At 42.1% G+C, this 15,845-nt stretch overlaps 1 protein-coding gene across 1 annotated transcript in view; it reads right to left on the minus strand.

Moving 5' to 3' along the window:
• The window catches only part of LOC139756278 (uncharacterized), a 164,778-nt gene that overhangs the window by 65,312 nt on the left and 83,621 nt on the right, over positions 1-15,845 (minus strand). Inside the window, exon 2 of the mRNA XM_071675512.1 lies at positions 9,011-9,103. The gene's annotated coding sequence lies outside the window, so the exon portion shown is untranslated. The remainder of the gene's footprint in view (positions 1-9,010; positions 9,104-15,845) is intronic.

Raw genomic sequence — 15,845 nt, forward strand, 5'->3', positions numbered from 1 at the left:
ACCACACACGAGACCTGGAGGTATCATGAATTTCTCTCCACTGAACTTGGAATTAATCTAAATCCACCTAAAAACATGATCAGAACACTCACACGCACTTTATCCTCAACTTCCATTCCCTCTAGATCGACTGAATTATGTTTTAATCGTCTTGGTTTGGTGTGATGTCCCGTAAGCCTACAAGACTTTTTCCCTTGGTAACTTTGACGAAGGCAGTGTCCGCGGGACCCACGATAAATCAGGGAAAATATATTGCCAGGGGAGCTGGGTGAGAGGTACGAGGCAGACACTCAGGTCGAATTATGATACAAATAAAAGCCAAAGCATCAATTGCTTCAAAAAAAAAAAATATCTTAGCATTACTCTAATATGATGAATAAAAATGTATTCATGAGAGAAGATAATGGCATCTGGTTCATATATGAGTCGGACTGTGCGACCCACCGTTCCCATGAGAAGATAATGCAGCTGATATCTTCATGCAGTCCACGGACGGTGTGAGCCAGCATGGTGACGCACACACTGCAGTCGTTGTGTGATACAATACACCCACGTCATCATCATACGCTGCTGCTGTACGCAAATGACCTCATTATATGGGAACGTGACAACATAACGACGTAATCACCTGGGGGGAGCGAGTGTACAAAGTAGGAGAAAACGTGAAATGGGTAATTATTCATGGGAAAGTCCCCTCACTTAATGGGTAATTGCCAACTAATTAACTATACTTAACATCGTTACTTGCATGTAACTTGCCTTCTTGCTGCCCTTGTTTCACATTTCCTGCCAGGATCACAGAGCGAATAATTGATGAAGACTATAAGCATGTCGCCAACAGAAAAATGGGAAAATGTAATACAGAAAAACGATCAAAATTTGTGCAGGAGAGAGACACAAAAAAATCTATGTACCACAGAGTTGCAAGTGATCACGACAGAACCATATCTACTGGGTGAAGTTCAGGACTTACAAAACCCATCAGGGTAGAACATCAATATACCTTCAAGAAAATAAATGTTCAGACGATACGTATACAAAGCTGTATGTACTTAGGCCAGATCTCAAGTTATGAATCATAGTATATTCAACGTTACATAAGCTGATTCTATTCGCATACATTACACACCTTAGGTGAAGCTGGGATACCCAGGGGTCGTAACGTCGTGCTCAAAGTTGTTGATGAAATATTCAGTTTTGTAGAGAATGTGAGCTGCAGGGAAGAAGGTCGACTTCAAAGGATGAAATATACTTCTAATTCCTTTGGTGACCTCATACTTCACACTGACGACCCGAAATATACAGCGAAAGCGAGAAAAAGATGATGTAAAACAAAAAAAGAAATGGAAACTTTCTCACAGATCCTGAGACGGACGGAGATGACGGAAAACTAGAAAAGACAGGTCAGGACTCTGTTCCATCTGCCACGCCTGCTTCGTGTAACTCTTCCACCGACCTTGTCACTACCGTTACATGTGACGGAGCATACCGTCACGCTTTAAACAACTTCAGAATGTTCTGAGCGCTCGACTCGACGAAATGCTTCAAAGGTGTCGAGAAGCAGTGAAAAAAAAAAAAAAAAGAGTTGCTCAGAGCGGTACAAGGAAGGAAAAGTACTATTGAGGAATCAAGCTGCCCTTGTATGTAAATACAGCCTCAAGTACAATCAAGTCATCTAAAGGGAAACAATTTTGTATATAATGGATCATATTCATAGATCTGCTAAGGAGAATTCTTTTATAACTGTCATAGAATAATCAGACATATACCTCCATCTTCCCGCTACATAAGTAACCAACGTCGCTAAAAGGACCCCACATGACTAAACTGAACCCCACATGACCACATGATCATACTTGCTCAGAAACCCACATGACTGGAGTCCAACCCGACCTAACCTGCAGTAAGGAAGACACGTTGAGTTGAACTTGTTAAGGTAAAGTTTCTAAATCAGTCAACTCTAAAATCCACCGCAGTTTACCGAAGCTTCCAAATGTAATTCCAATCCATTGGAAGAGGGTATAAAACTAGCGTCTCTCTCTCGCTCTCGCTCTCTCTCTCTCTCTCTCTCTCTCTCTCTCTCTCTCTCTCTCTCTCTCGTGATAACGACCTTTGCCTCATCGTGAAAACCATCTCTCTAACATCTGGCTTATTCCTAATCCTCAAAATGAAATATTATACCACCACAGCAAGACGTCCAGTTCGTCCCCTCCCCTTCCCGACACACACACACACACACACACACACACACACACACGTCCCCCTCCATTACCAACATCATTTTACACCATGGCGACAAACCTTCCCTTTCGTCCTTCGTCGCCTTCGTCAGGCCAATCTCCGCTCCACCGGTGCCCTTGGGACATTCCCAGTATAGTTGCAGGAGGAGGAACGTGTAAATTCTGCCCCTAAAGAGTGGGAAGCAGTTCTAAAGTCATACATCCAAGGGCGGGTTTTATGATATTCTTTTTTTCTCTGGGCGCAAATTTCCCAAGTGCCTTACTCTTTCAGGACCAACATTACTTGTCTTAGAGTTTTTGTCCCACATTTTCTCACTTTTTCATATTTAGTGATGTTAATCTTTTGGGAATATCATGCTTCGTGTGTGTGTGTGTGTGTGTGTGTGTATGTGTGTGTGTGTGTGTGTGTGTGTGTGTGTGTGTGTGTATGTGTGTGTGTGTGTGTGTGTGTGTGTGTGTGTGTGTGTGTGTGTGTGTGTGTGAGCCTCCAAAGCTCTTGAGCACGATGGCGCGACCTCTTTCTGTTCTAGGGTCGCAACTTCGTGCTCAGCGGTCGTACCGTCGAGCTCAGTGGTCGTGCCGTGTGAGTGTGACGGGGGAGGACGTGGAAGAAGTGTTGTGCTGTCGGTACCTGGGAATGGACGCGACAGCTGAAGTACATCAGGAATGTAAGTGGGAATTCAAGTCGTGGTGGTATGCGGAAGGAATGTCATTGTCTCCAACGCCAAAGATGGATTATGTCTGAAAGTATAGTCATCCCTGCCGTTTTAATATGAATGTGAGTAATAAAGGCTTTGTGCTATCATTGGAGAGCGAAAGGCGTCCATTGGATAGAACAAATTAGAAAGTGTTCTATTTAGAGGGCGACGTACTATCGGTGAGATGAACCAAGGCATATGAAGCGGTCAAGGTGAACGGTGGAGTACTGTGTAGCTTGACCACTGTGGATGGTTGGCACAGACTTCAATATGCCCTAGAGACTCGTTGTGTGTACATAATGACATTGTTGGTTTTCTAACTCCTGAACCCTGGAAAGAGAAGAAAGTTAATAATAATGATTATAATCATTGGTTATTATCATTATTATCATTATTTAGTAGTAGTAGTAATGGTAGTACTACTACTAGTTCTACTATCATCATCGTCATCGTTATCATTATAATGTTTATCACCAACGTAATTATTTCACTATTATCATTATCATTATCATATCATTATTCCAAACTCAATGTAAACCTCACCTTCCTGTGTGGTAAACTCAATGAACCCTTATTCTCCACTTGAAGTATACAAACTGTGAACAATTCCCTTCTTCTCCAGCGGCAAGGGTAGGGTTTACCACCTCCTTGAGGAGGCCAGCTGACCACACCGTAGACCTAAACTCTAGGTGGGGAGCGAGTTGCGGACTTGTGGCTGACCACACCTGACCGCTCAGGCTAATGGTAACACGTACAACCCCTCCCCAATATCCCCTCCCATGTTCACCTCCTCTTCCTCCTCTTCTTCCTCCTCTTCTTCCTTCTCCTCCTCCTCCTTTTTCCATTCATATACACACCTTCCCTTCACTCTTCCACATTCTAGCACGCTGATCTTTAGTGTTTCTTGATGGCCAACAAAAACCTTCATTCCCTGGGATTAACATTATGTCTCCTCGGTTTTATATGGAATTTTCAGCTTTGGTCTGAAGTCTGTGGTTTTGGAAGAGTCCAGTGACTATGACTTATGGAACTGAAGATTTGTCGGTACTGATTTCCTTTTTTCTTCTTTATTCTTCCTGTGCATCAGAGATTCACCAGTTCGATTCCCACCAGGGGTTAGATGCAAGAAGTGGAAGCTTACCTTGTTGCTTTGAGCATCAGTCTTTCACTTTTACAACCCTGGTCATGCCTGACTGACGAATTGTCAAGTTCGTCTTGAGTCTGCACATCTGACATTCATTGGTCTTCTCAAATGACGTACAGACCGAGTTTGTCCTATCATTCTGAACTTATCTTCAGCGGCAGTACTAGCAAGGTCTGAGATTGTTCAGCCATATTGTTCTTAGCTTGCGAGGTAATATTGGCGGGGTCTGAGTTTACGACCCCAGTACTCAGCATTGCATAAGCGAGTACCAGTTAATCTTTACAGCGATGCGCTCTTATTACATATAGTCCAGTGCTCCGAAACATCAAGAAGCCACCGTTCGAAACAGTGAGATCATGGTTACGAGACACCATGAAATTGTCGGTTCAAAGACAAAAAAGTCGGGCACTCGAAGTTCTCTCATCCCATCTTTGGAAACAGAACGACTTAACTTTCCAGAGAGCAAGTTTCCCTTGTTTAAAATATCAAAAATCAAACCTCCGAAGCCATAATATTTAAGAGTTTGAAACTCTAGGTCTTAGTGCTCGTAACACTGGTACATAAGGCTTCAAAACTAATAGATTCAAATGCAAGAGAAAAGAAGAATATAGCATTCTAGTGTTGGACAAACCAGTGATTCATTCATGCAAGGGATCAAGAACTTAGGATTCACGAGACCAGTACCGATTTTTCGAAAAAGACTGAAGCGTCTGAATCTCAAAGGAGAAGAAAGATCAACGCAAAGGGACATCAAGGGCTGAGCATGCGTGTATGTAGGAAGGAGACAATCTTTAAAAGTGGCCTATACATCATAGGGGCGTAAGGCTCATAGGAGCGACCCAACCAGTTATGAGAAGCCATCTAGTAGACTTATATTCGTCCCGGTATTCTCCTTGGTCGTCTTTGTAATGGGATTATTGCATTTTATGATTCGCTTGGGCCCACACCACAGAGGAAGCATCTCCCTCTCTCTCTCTCTCTCTCTCTCTCTCTCTCTCTCTCTCTCTCTCTCTCTCTCTCTCTCTCTCTCTCTCTCTCTCTCGTCTGCTGTTTGTAAAGGGGGCTGCATCTTTCTCACTAGAGTTACGGCCAGACCACCTTGCTTGGACCTTGGTGTCTGTGTGATCTTTGTGTTTGTGTAACTCTCTCTCTCTCTCTCTCTCTCTCTCTCTCTCTCTCTCTCTCTCTCTCTCTCTCTTTGTGATGTTGCTGGTCTGCCTTGAATTTTGTCTGTGGTGGTGTTCTTTTATTTCCATTTTATCGTTTATAATTCTAGTTTCCATCGAGCTATTGACTTTCGGTTATCACCAATATTCATCCTCTTACTGCTTTCACTTAATCTCTCTCTCTCTCTCTCTCTCTCTCTCTCTCTCTCTCTCTCTCTCTCTCTCTCTTTGTATATTCTCCTCGTCGGTGAAATGACTAATGGGATGTTAATACAGCAATCATTGCTATAATCACAATCTACATGTAATTAATATCAAAGCGAACTGCTCTAGGGTGTGGCGAACCCAGATCAAAGGACTGGTTCTGGTAATGGGCCAGTGTATCAAAGGCATATGAGGCGAGCAAACCGTATCGATACGAGCCATGGGAGAGGGTGAGGGAGGGAGAGAGGGAGGGGCTCTTGTTATATCTCTCCCAGCACATGATGGTCCCCTGGTGGGCGATGGTGGTGATCGGGACATGATCGTGGCCACACACGATAGCTGAACCTGATGCAGTTTGTCGAGAACATAAACAGTGGAGGATAAAAGTCCTGAGACACGCCCGAACGAGGCTGTGCCGAAATACTCCGTCTGTCTCGAAAGACAGGAGGAGGGTTCGGTATGCCCTGCTTCGCAAACACGAATCTCGGGGGTTTGCGGCTTCAGTAGTGTCCCAAGACTGTTACCCACGACTCACGACTCTACAATTGTGTCTCATCTTCTGATACCATGGCGCCTTTAGGGTTGGCCTGTGTACTTACGTAAACCGTAATGAACCGTGAAAACACAGCTTTGTGTGTGTGTGTGTGTGTATATATATATATATATATATATATATATATATATATATATATATATATATATATATATATATACATACATATATATATATATATATATATATATATATATATATATATCCTCAAGGCTTTTAACTCTCTATTCTCCTCCAGTGTTCATGTAAATCTAGTGGGTAATATCCCCGTGTATAGTATTGTAACCAGCGAAATAATTTGATACAGTATATACCAGTAATACAGCGTTCACACTTACAGCGAACGTTCCTTCATAGCACTGTGTCGTTAAGGCAAGAACGAAAAACAGAGAGGAGGTTCGAGTCCTAAGAGAGTAGTCCATTATGGTCTTATCAAGGAGTTGTACACAGTGTTGGACCCCCTTGGCTCCGAGAGTGGCGCTTGCCTGCCACTAATACTGGCAATTGCAGCCATCTGGCTTATGGAGTGTGCTTGAAAATTGCGCGGAAATGACTGCGTCTGCTTGTGGCCGAGAATGCCGTACGATGATCTGGTTTTCATTTTCTTTCTGAAGTTGGTGATGGAAGGAAGGTGTCATAGACAATGGGGTATGGTTGTTGTTAGGACCGCTTTGCTCTCTCTCTCTCTCTCTCTCTCTCTCTCTCTCTCTCTCTCTCTCTCTCTCTCTCTCTCTCTCTCGTTTGCTCCCCTTTCTTTGATATTCCACGCAGCAGCAGCACAGAATAAACACCATTAAGGCCAGCCTTGCAACTGGCTTATCACCTGGGGCCGGCAAGTTACAGTTGGTCGCCGTCGTCAAGCCAAGTTCCCCCAGGCCCTGTGGTGGCTGAGTGGCGGGAAACCGCTCAACTTCATCCCTGAAATTAATAAAAACAAGCGAACCCTCCCTTCCCTCCGTCCCTCCCTCCCTCCTGGGTAAACTTTCATCTTGTTTTTTCTTATTCCCTCCACTCTTCCAAAACTCCTCTCACTTTTCCCTCTCCTTCCTCCTCTCCCTTACTCACCATCTCACCTCCAGTTCAGTACCCATCACCGAGTCTTCTCTGTGCTTAGAATATTCGGCTGATATGAACATGTGAAGGTCTGGATATTTGGACACATCGTTTCAATCAGGCATATTGGTCAGTGTTTGACGCGTCTCGTCTCACGCAGTGCACACGTACCAGACACTTTGGCATCACTGATGATGATGGTGAAGATGATGATAGTGTTGGTGGTCATGATAATGATGGTGGTAATGATGATGATGACGGTGAGGACTAGAATGATGATGGTATCTCTGATAGTGAGATAAGAGTCAGAATGATTACTCTGGTCATCACAATACACACAAACAAACTCTAGATACAGAAATCGTTCAATTGTTTACAAGGTTATCCCTCTTATCTTATTGTTTACACAAACATTTGTCTCTTCACTGTCTTCTCGCCTTTGTCTGTTGCTGATTTGTTTATTTGTGTGTATAGGAATGTGTATAAGCAAGGTCATGGTACATGGATTCGTGTGTGTGTGTGTGTGTGTGTGTGTGTGTGTGTGTGTGTCCACTATAAGATGCAGCAGCTTACCAGTGTCTTGCCTATGATGGTCTCCATCCAGTCGACCCCCATGCTATCTCACAATCAACAAGCGACCTTAATGTTCGCCTGCATCATTCCCTCGCTGTATATATTAAATAATAAAGCCAAACATCACGCCAGCTTCCTCCACACCTGCCGTACCCCACCTGGCTGCCTCCTGGCCAACGTCCTCCAATCATTCATTTATAATCCCAGTCACGAATCGCCAATCCGGAGGAAAAGCTTTTGTCGTCCAAATGCCTACGTGACCCGGCCTGACCCCGCCCTCTGACCTCGTGACCTGACACACTGCTCACCTCCACCGGTACACATACAATGCTCTCACGGGAACTACCTTATTTTCCTTCTATTTTCCTATTCATACATACGTGTGTGCGTGTGTGTGTGTGTGTGTGTGTGTGTGTGTGTGTGTGTGCAGCAGATGACCTTTTTATTGACTCATAAAAAATCTGTCCAGCATATTTAGTATACCCAAATATTCCTGTAATTAAAACCAGTTGCGAACAAAAAATAATATACCATTAGGAACTCGCTACATAACCCGGGAATAAAGGCATCTCATGCTTGCATACTATTTTCATTAATATGCAAATAATCATATATAATATTCTGCTGGAATACGAATTCCAGTCACCTTCAACACTGACCTATTTAGGCCAGTCATGAACACACACACACACACACACACACACACAGGGGGGGCTGGGCATGCAGAGGTTCATGAGAGATGGGATCCTCTGCATGATGCATGGCCGTGCATGCAAGACTCAAAGCATCTGGAAGGTTGGTGTACAGTGTATGCTGAAGGGGCGCATATCTATCTTGGTCAGTACTGGTGGAGACAATATCTTAGCTATTAGTAAGTACGAAAACATGGCGCGCATTGGTCATCGCAATTATTTTTTTCAAATTTTCTTTTCTAGGTTCCATACACGGAACGTTCCAAACTGTTCTGAGTTTTGCTTCACCTTCCACTTTCTCAATGAACCAAGTCTCTGTCACAACAATTGATAACCACTATCTTTAGGGTACTTACTGATGTTATTAGACTCTCTCTCTCTCTCTCTCTCTCTCTCTCTCTCTCTCTCTCTCTATATATATATATATATATATATATATATATATATATATATATATATATATATATATATGTGTGTGTGTGTGTGTGTGTGTGTGTGTGTGTGTGTGTATATACATATATATGAATGCGTGTGTATACAATAGGAAAACCCAGTATCATAAGAAATCACTGGACTAATGATTATCATAATGTAATGCTAATTACTATAATACTCCTCCAATATCGGAGCATAATTACAAAAAGCCAGGTGTAATAAAACTGACCACATCTGGCAGAAATTACAAACCTGAAAGCAGTAAATCGCGATGTTAATCTTCACAGAGGAGACGGGATTATCCTTTTCTTTGACCTTCGCTTGCAGATACGAACACGTAGTTTCCTGGAAAATAAATAAAAAATAATAATAATAATAATAATAATAATAATAATAATAATAATAATAATAAATACTAATAATTCCATTATTATCATCATTATAGTATTATCAATAACGAAAAGTCATGAAAGGAAAATCTATAAAAATATTTATGATAATAATTGTTTGCCAATAACAGAATTTACCCTCCACCCCCCCGACCACTACCATTTGCATGGTCTCCAATATAATAACAATTTGTATTTCAGGAGGAACTGTAAATTGCTTTTCCCCTCATCCACATCTGTTCATTACTTCACCCAAACAGATCACCGACCCAGCAAGTCAAATATAGATATAACGAATATAACGATGTAACGTCGAGAACAGATGACTGAGCCATAGTGGGTAATATCCTCACTTGGCCCCTCTGTCCCTTCTTTCAGAAGAGCAAAAACAGGAGGGGAGGATTTTCCAGCCCCCAAGCTCTCACCCCTTTAAGTCGCCTTCTACGACACGCTGGGAATACGCCTTCGATATGAAGAGTTAACTTTGTACAACATCCCTCTGTGTTCTTCATGCACACAAGATCTGTACTTATCATTATCATGGATCATCACATACTAACCTATCCTGCGCCGCAGAAAAAGCCGAATTTGGTTTTCATTTTCATTGGTCCGTATAGACTATATAGAGGATCGGATGCTATTCAACGATGTGTATAGATGATCATCTGTATAGAAGATCGGATGCTATTCAATAGTCTTAATAAAGGATCGGATGCAATACATCGGTCTACACACAGGATCAGATGGTATTCATTGGTTCATATAGACTCACAGAGGATCAGATGGTATCTAACGTTCCTTACATAGGATATGATATTCAACAGTCCGTAGACAGGATCGGATGCTATTCAACGATACGTATAGAGGATAGGATTAGAGTTGGAATTAATCGAAGACTCATTTAAATCTGGACGATTTTTAGGCTAACTGTAAATTACCTTCAAATTGCCTCGGCGGATTGATGAATCTTCGGATATGTTGGTCGACGACACCGGCAGAAAAATGGAGAGAGAGAGAGAGAGAGAGAGAGAGAGAGAGAGAGAGAGAGAGAGAGAGAGAGAGAGAGAGAGAGAGAGAGAGAGAGAGAGAGAGAGAGAGAGAGAGAGAGAGAGAGAGAGAGAGAGAGAGAGAGAGAGAGACGAAAACGAGTAAAGAAGACAGAGAAAAACACATCTATCATTCATCTATATAATCATTGTATAACTTTTAATGCAATGCTGTATAACCTGCGATGTAGTATTGTATAACCTGAATAAACTTTACATCTTAGATTCAGAGATTCTTACAAACGGATTCTATCTTCTTCCTTGTGGACAGATCCATTAATTTTCGTTTCCCCCTACACAACAAACGCCCTTCCATTTTTATCTTAATATCTCGTATTCTTCCTCCTTAACTCACCCTATCTTTCATTTTCCCCATTCTAACTCTATTAAGGCCTGGCCTCGATAAGGGCTTCTGTCCATGATTGGAGCCATTGTCATGGAAAAGTATATATACATTTATCTATCGACCTATCTATCTTTTTATCTATCTATCTATCTATATATATATATATATATATATATATATATATATATATATATATATATATATATATATCACCCACTGTGTGGGTAGTATACAGTACTGGAGGCTACTAAAAAAATTCAATTTTCTGGTTGTGAGCGACACAATGACTACAAACACCGGAAGCTCTTCTGGTTGGAGGTCAGGCCGATGCTCTCTCTCTCTCTCTCTCTCTCTCTCTCTCTCTCTCTCTCTCTCTCTCAATTTAACGCACAGATGACCAGTGGCAGGTGGTTTTTAAAATGAGAAATGACAATAGAGGGGAACTGCTCTGTTTAAGCCGTCCCACTGCCCTAACGTCCCACCAAAATACACAATGGGATACATGATGGATGAGGCCCCGCTGGCCATGGTCAACGACTTGCGGTATTATTACTGCCGCCCGTAATGGACTGGTGGATCACGCGCATCAATCCCGACGATAAAACACATAAATCATACATGGAATATTCATGTACTTACTTGACGAGAATATTCTCTGCTCTTCCGCAGGAACACAACTCTTGCTTTGTAGTACACACACACACACACACACACACACACACACACACGCGCGCGCGCGCGCGCGCGTATTCCCTCTGGATTGTGGATCCTGATGAACAACTGGTTGGCTCACAACCTTGGCTCATCTCACAAGCAGCTGGTATCTGAACTGGATGACTGCGCCTCACTAATGACCCTGTGTTCCAACACACGTCATCACAACGGTTCATCATGTTATCACATCATCACGTTATCATAGCATCATGTTATCACCACGTTATCATAGCATCACGTTATCACATCATCACGTTATCATAGCATCATGTTATACATCACGTTATCACATCACGTTATCATAGCATCATGCTATCACATCATGTTATCATAGCATCATGTTATCACTTAAACCACATTATAAGTGCCTAACTCCAGCCGTCACTTCGTCAGTGAAAGAAAATTATTACACAGTTTAACTGTGTGTCTCTATAAAAAGCCAACATTACTATTGAAAGCCTTTATCATCAGCCTTTAGAATATCAACAATGTTATTCACTGCAGATTAATTAAACTGATTTTTGACGTTTGTGAGGTGAGTGTGGGTGAGGGTAGTGTGGGTGAGGGTTGTGTGGGTGAGGTGAGTGTGGGTGAGGGTAGTGTGGGTGAGGTTTGTGCGGGTGAGGGTTGTGTGGGTGAGGGTTGTGTGGGTGAGGGTTGTGTGGGTGAGGGTAGTGTGGGTGAGGTTTGTGTGGGTGAGGGTTGTGTGGGTGAGGGTTGTGTGGGTGAGGGTTGTGTGGGTGAGGTTTGTGTGGGTGAGGGTTGTGTGGGTGAGGTGAGTGTGGGTGAGGTTAGTGTGGGTGAGGGTTGTGTGGGTGAGGCTTGTGTGGGCTTCATTGTCTGACCTCATAAACAGGTCTTCTCTCTCTCAGTTTAACTTCATCATCATTTCATCAAGAAATTTCTACGCCTCATTGCAAGACAAGAAATCAAATCTAATCGACGCAAGCGAACTGTTGGCACAAGTGCTAAAGGGAATCTGAATTTTCAACTTCATTATCCAACATAAGAACAGCAAGATCTCTCTTGTCAATTTGTCACTTGGCAACATCCTGGGGTTAACGACATCTGTCGCAACTCTCGTCGCATGTCTCTTGCTTCTCCCAACTTGCCTGCGACACGAGGCTTGGCAAGATCTGTGCGAGGGGAGGCGGGATCAGTGTATGACCCGACGCGTACGAAAGGTTTAATGACGAGACCAATCATAAGAGGTGGAGGGTGTCTGGGTGTACTACGTGAGGTTTGATGTACTCTCTCTCTCTCTCTCTCTCTCTCTCTCTCTCTCTCTCTCTCTCTCTCTCTCTCTCTCACACACACACACACACACACACACACGTTAAGAGTGACTTCATCACAGCCTTTGAGCTTTAAAACCAGTTTCATAACGTCAACAGTGAAAAGTTTTTCGAAAGACAAAAAGACAGACGGATCGGAGATTGTACTGTGAAGTAAAGCAAGAATCCTGTTGGAAAATATTCAAAAAAATGATTTAGTTGTGCAAGAGTGGTGGATGTGTGGAGTAAAGTGAGTGATGAGATCGTGAATGTGCACAACATATGAAGTTTAAAATGTTGGACGATAGTGTTGCAAGTTCAAGAGATGTGGCCCCACGAGTGTAGGACTTGCTCCACATACTGTACAAACACAGTAGGTAATTTTACATACATATTCATCTCATTAGCTCTTTATCTATCGATCCATCGCTGAGGGACATGTATCTTTAAAGAGGGGCATTAACTATATATCCTGTCACTTTAATCGTAATGAATATAAAGGCATTGGACATAGCTGATGAGTTACGGAGTTAGACACGAAATTACCAAAGTGAACCTCCTGCAGTTGGGCCCGATGGTGAAGTGAGATCCCATATCATAACCTGCATTTCATGAATAACAAACTACAAAAACTCTATCTTTCTCCCAGACTAAACCAGGGTCACAGGATGTTGGTACGAAGGAATAAAATACCATGTCCTTCACAAGAGTCCAGGTTCATCATATAACCTTCCTCGTCACCACAGGTACAGTATCAGGACCTGGCGCGGGAGCAGCCACCTCGAAGTGAAGAAAGTGAATCATAATGAAGAAACGCTAGCGAGGTATTATCGGCTTTGTTTCACTAATTTCCACATAATTATCTAAACCACACTCTGGAAAGTGCCAGTAATTACCTATAGAGAGGAGCCAGCCAGGTAGCTAGCCAGCCAACCAGCCAGTCAGCTAACCATCCAGCCAGGCAGCTAGCCAGCCATCCAGCCAGCCAGCCAGGAAGGAAGCCAAGAGGCTGAACGTCGTGAGAAAGAAATATAAGATGGCAAGTTCGAGTTGGTTGGCAACAGTTTTTTTCGGTTATAAATTACATATGAATCTCATCTTACTTTTTATTCTTATTTTTTTCATTCTTACCATTTATGTTCTCTTCCAGCATTGATACACACACACACACACACACACACACACACACACACACACACACACACACACACACACACATACATACATACATACATACATACACACACACACACACACACACACACAAAGATAAACTGTTTATCGAGAAATTTTGATATATTGTTAAGGACAGTTGAAGGAGAATTCTCTACACTTTTCACAGTCAAGTGCGTGTGTGTGTGTATATATATATATATATATATATATATATATATATATATATATATATATATATATATATCGAAACACACATGCAGACCTATACAGACGGACATACAAACAATTTCAGGAGTTCTCCATACCCCAAAAGCTGGAGGAGAAAATCAAACAGTTGGTCCCCGGGGCTTGTGTTCAGAGCTTCGCCAATTCCAATAACAGGCCAAAAGTTTCCGCTCCTGCATGTTAGCATATTTATGAAGAGAAAATCAAATACAATTTTAGATATCCGCCCGGTTATGAAATACAGAGTGTGGACTTACGCCAGCTGACATGTACATGTTGGGTTTGGTGAAGGGTGGCATTGATACAACCACCTATCTGTTTGTCTGTTTGTTTGTTTGTTTGTTTGTGTGTGTGTGTGTGTGTGTGTGTGTGTGTGTGTGTGTGTGTGTGTGTGTGGGTGTGTATGTGGGTATAGTTCATTTAGATGAGTTTCAAGTATCGAAACAAAGACAGAAGGTTTAAAAGATAGGTTATTAGATGAACTTCTGTGGAAAGGTATATTAAGTTCCAACCTCAAGTCTTTCTCGATCTGTAAAATACTAACTCGATCTACGAAGAAGTTGAGATCATTTCTCAGCAAAGGGCAGAAAAAGGAGCCCAAGGCTGCCCTCTCCACTAAAGAGAGCAGAAAAGAGACGAACAAAAATAAAAGAACAAATCTTTCCCAGAATAGTAAAGGGGTACAAACCTTTTCTGTGCCCATGAACTTCAATTACAATTCTCTGTACATAACGTGAGATATGAATAGTTAAACAGTCCATGAAATACCATAGGGTAAAAAAAAAGAAAAAGAACGGAAGACATACGTACTACTGTAGTTAATAAAAAGCACAGTTACCCAAGTACACTGACGTGCGACTTGCAAGTGGAAGGAACTCAAGGTTCACAGTAAGGACAGCAGACACAACTTTTACATATTTTTGCCTGACGTGAGGTTCCAGCTGGATCCTGTGCCGGATATCTGAGAAGATCTCCCCACATTTTTCGAGGCAAAAATGAAATGGACAGAAAACGGAAAACGTGAACAGGAAAATTAATGAAAAATAAGACTATGTCACTTCTGGTTACCTGCTACTCAGCAGTGCTCATCATTCTTTGCTGAATGAAAGAAAAGTATCGACATTTCGGAGGGTGAGAGACGGGCAGAAAAAAGGATTATGGTTTCCTAAAAAGGTCAATATCTAAGAGAGCAAAAATGGGTTGTAAAGGATCAAAGACTCTCTGAACGAAATTAATACTATTCACGAAGGCAAAGACGGTCAGAATTCGACCATAAAAAAAAAAAGAAAGAAATCCATCAGTCTTGTCCCCTTCTCTTTCCTTCGTGAAGGCCACCAGCTTCATCATAGATGATTTCAAATTGATGTTAGGATGTGACCAAACCCTTCGTCATCACCCCTGGCTGGTAACACGTCTCCCTAAAGTTTTCTCACTACAAAGTGATCGAACAGATTCCTGTGGTTTTCGTCATAGGTAACAGGACCATTGATACCTGTCTTTTGATGCCATAAAACCAGATTGATGGCCAAGGTGTTGACGAGCGAGGAGAGAAGTGCTTGGTCGTAACAAAACAAGGCCAACGTATCTATCTACCAGATCACAAACACATGTAAAGAAGAAAGGAAAATGGAAAAGATTATCTGATTCCTTGATTCCATGAGAAGACATGGTTATCATGATCTTGCCAGAGCCGAGAAAACACATATTAAACACACACACACACACACACACACACTCTAGTATCTGGTTTTGGTCTTGGAGTTATATTAAAGATAAACATCTTTAGTTATCATTGTAGCAGATGTTTTTCCAGTACGCAGGCATGACAACTTTCCTCAGGTCAGAGACTTTCTTGTGCATCCTCTGATAAACCATTTGTAATGCAACAAAACTACCACCACTACCATTACTACTACT

The sequence above is a fragment of the Panulirus ornatus genome, chromosome 21, assembly GCF_036320965.1.
Source record: "Panulirus ornatus isolate Po-2019 chromosome 21, ASM3632096v1, whole genome shotgun sequence".
Classification (NCBI taxonomy): domain Eukaryota; kingdom Metazoa; phylum Arthropoda; class Malacostraca; order Decapoda; family Palinuridae; genus Panulirus; species Panulirus ornatus.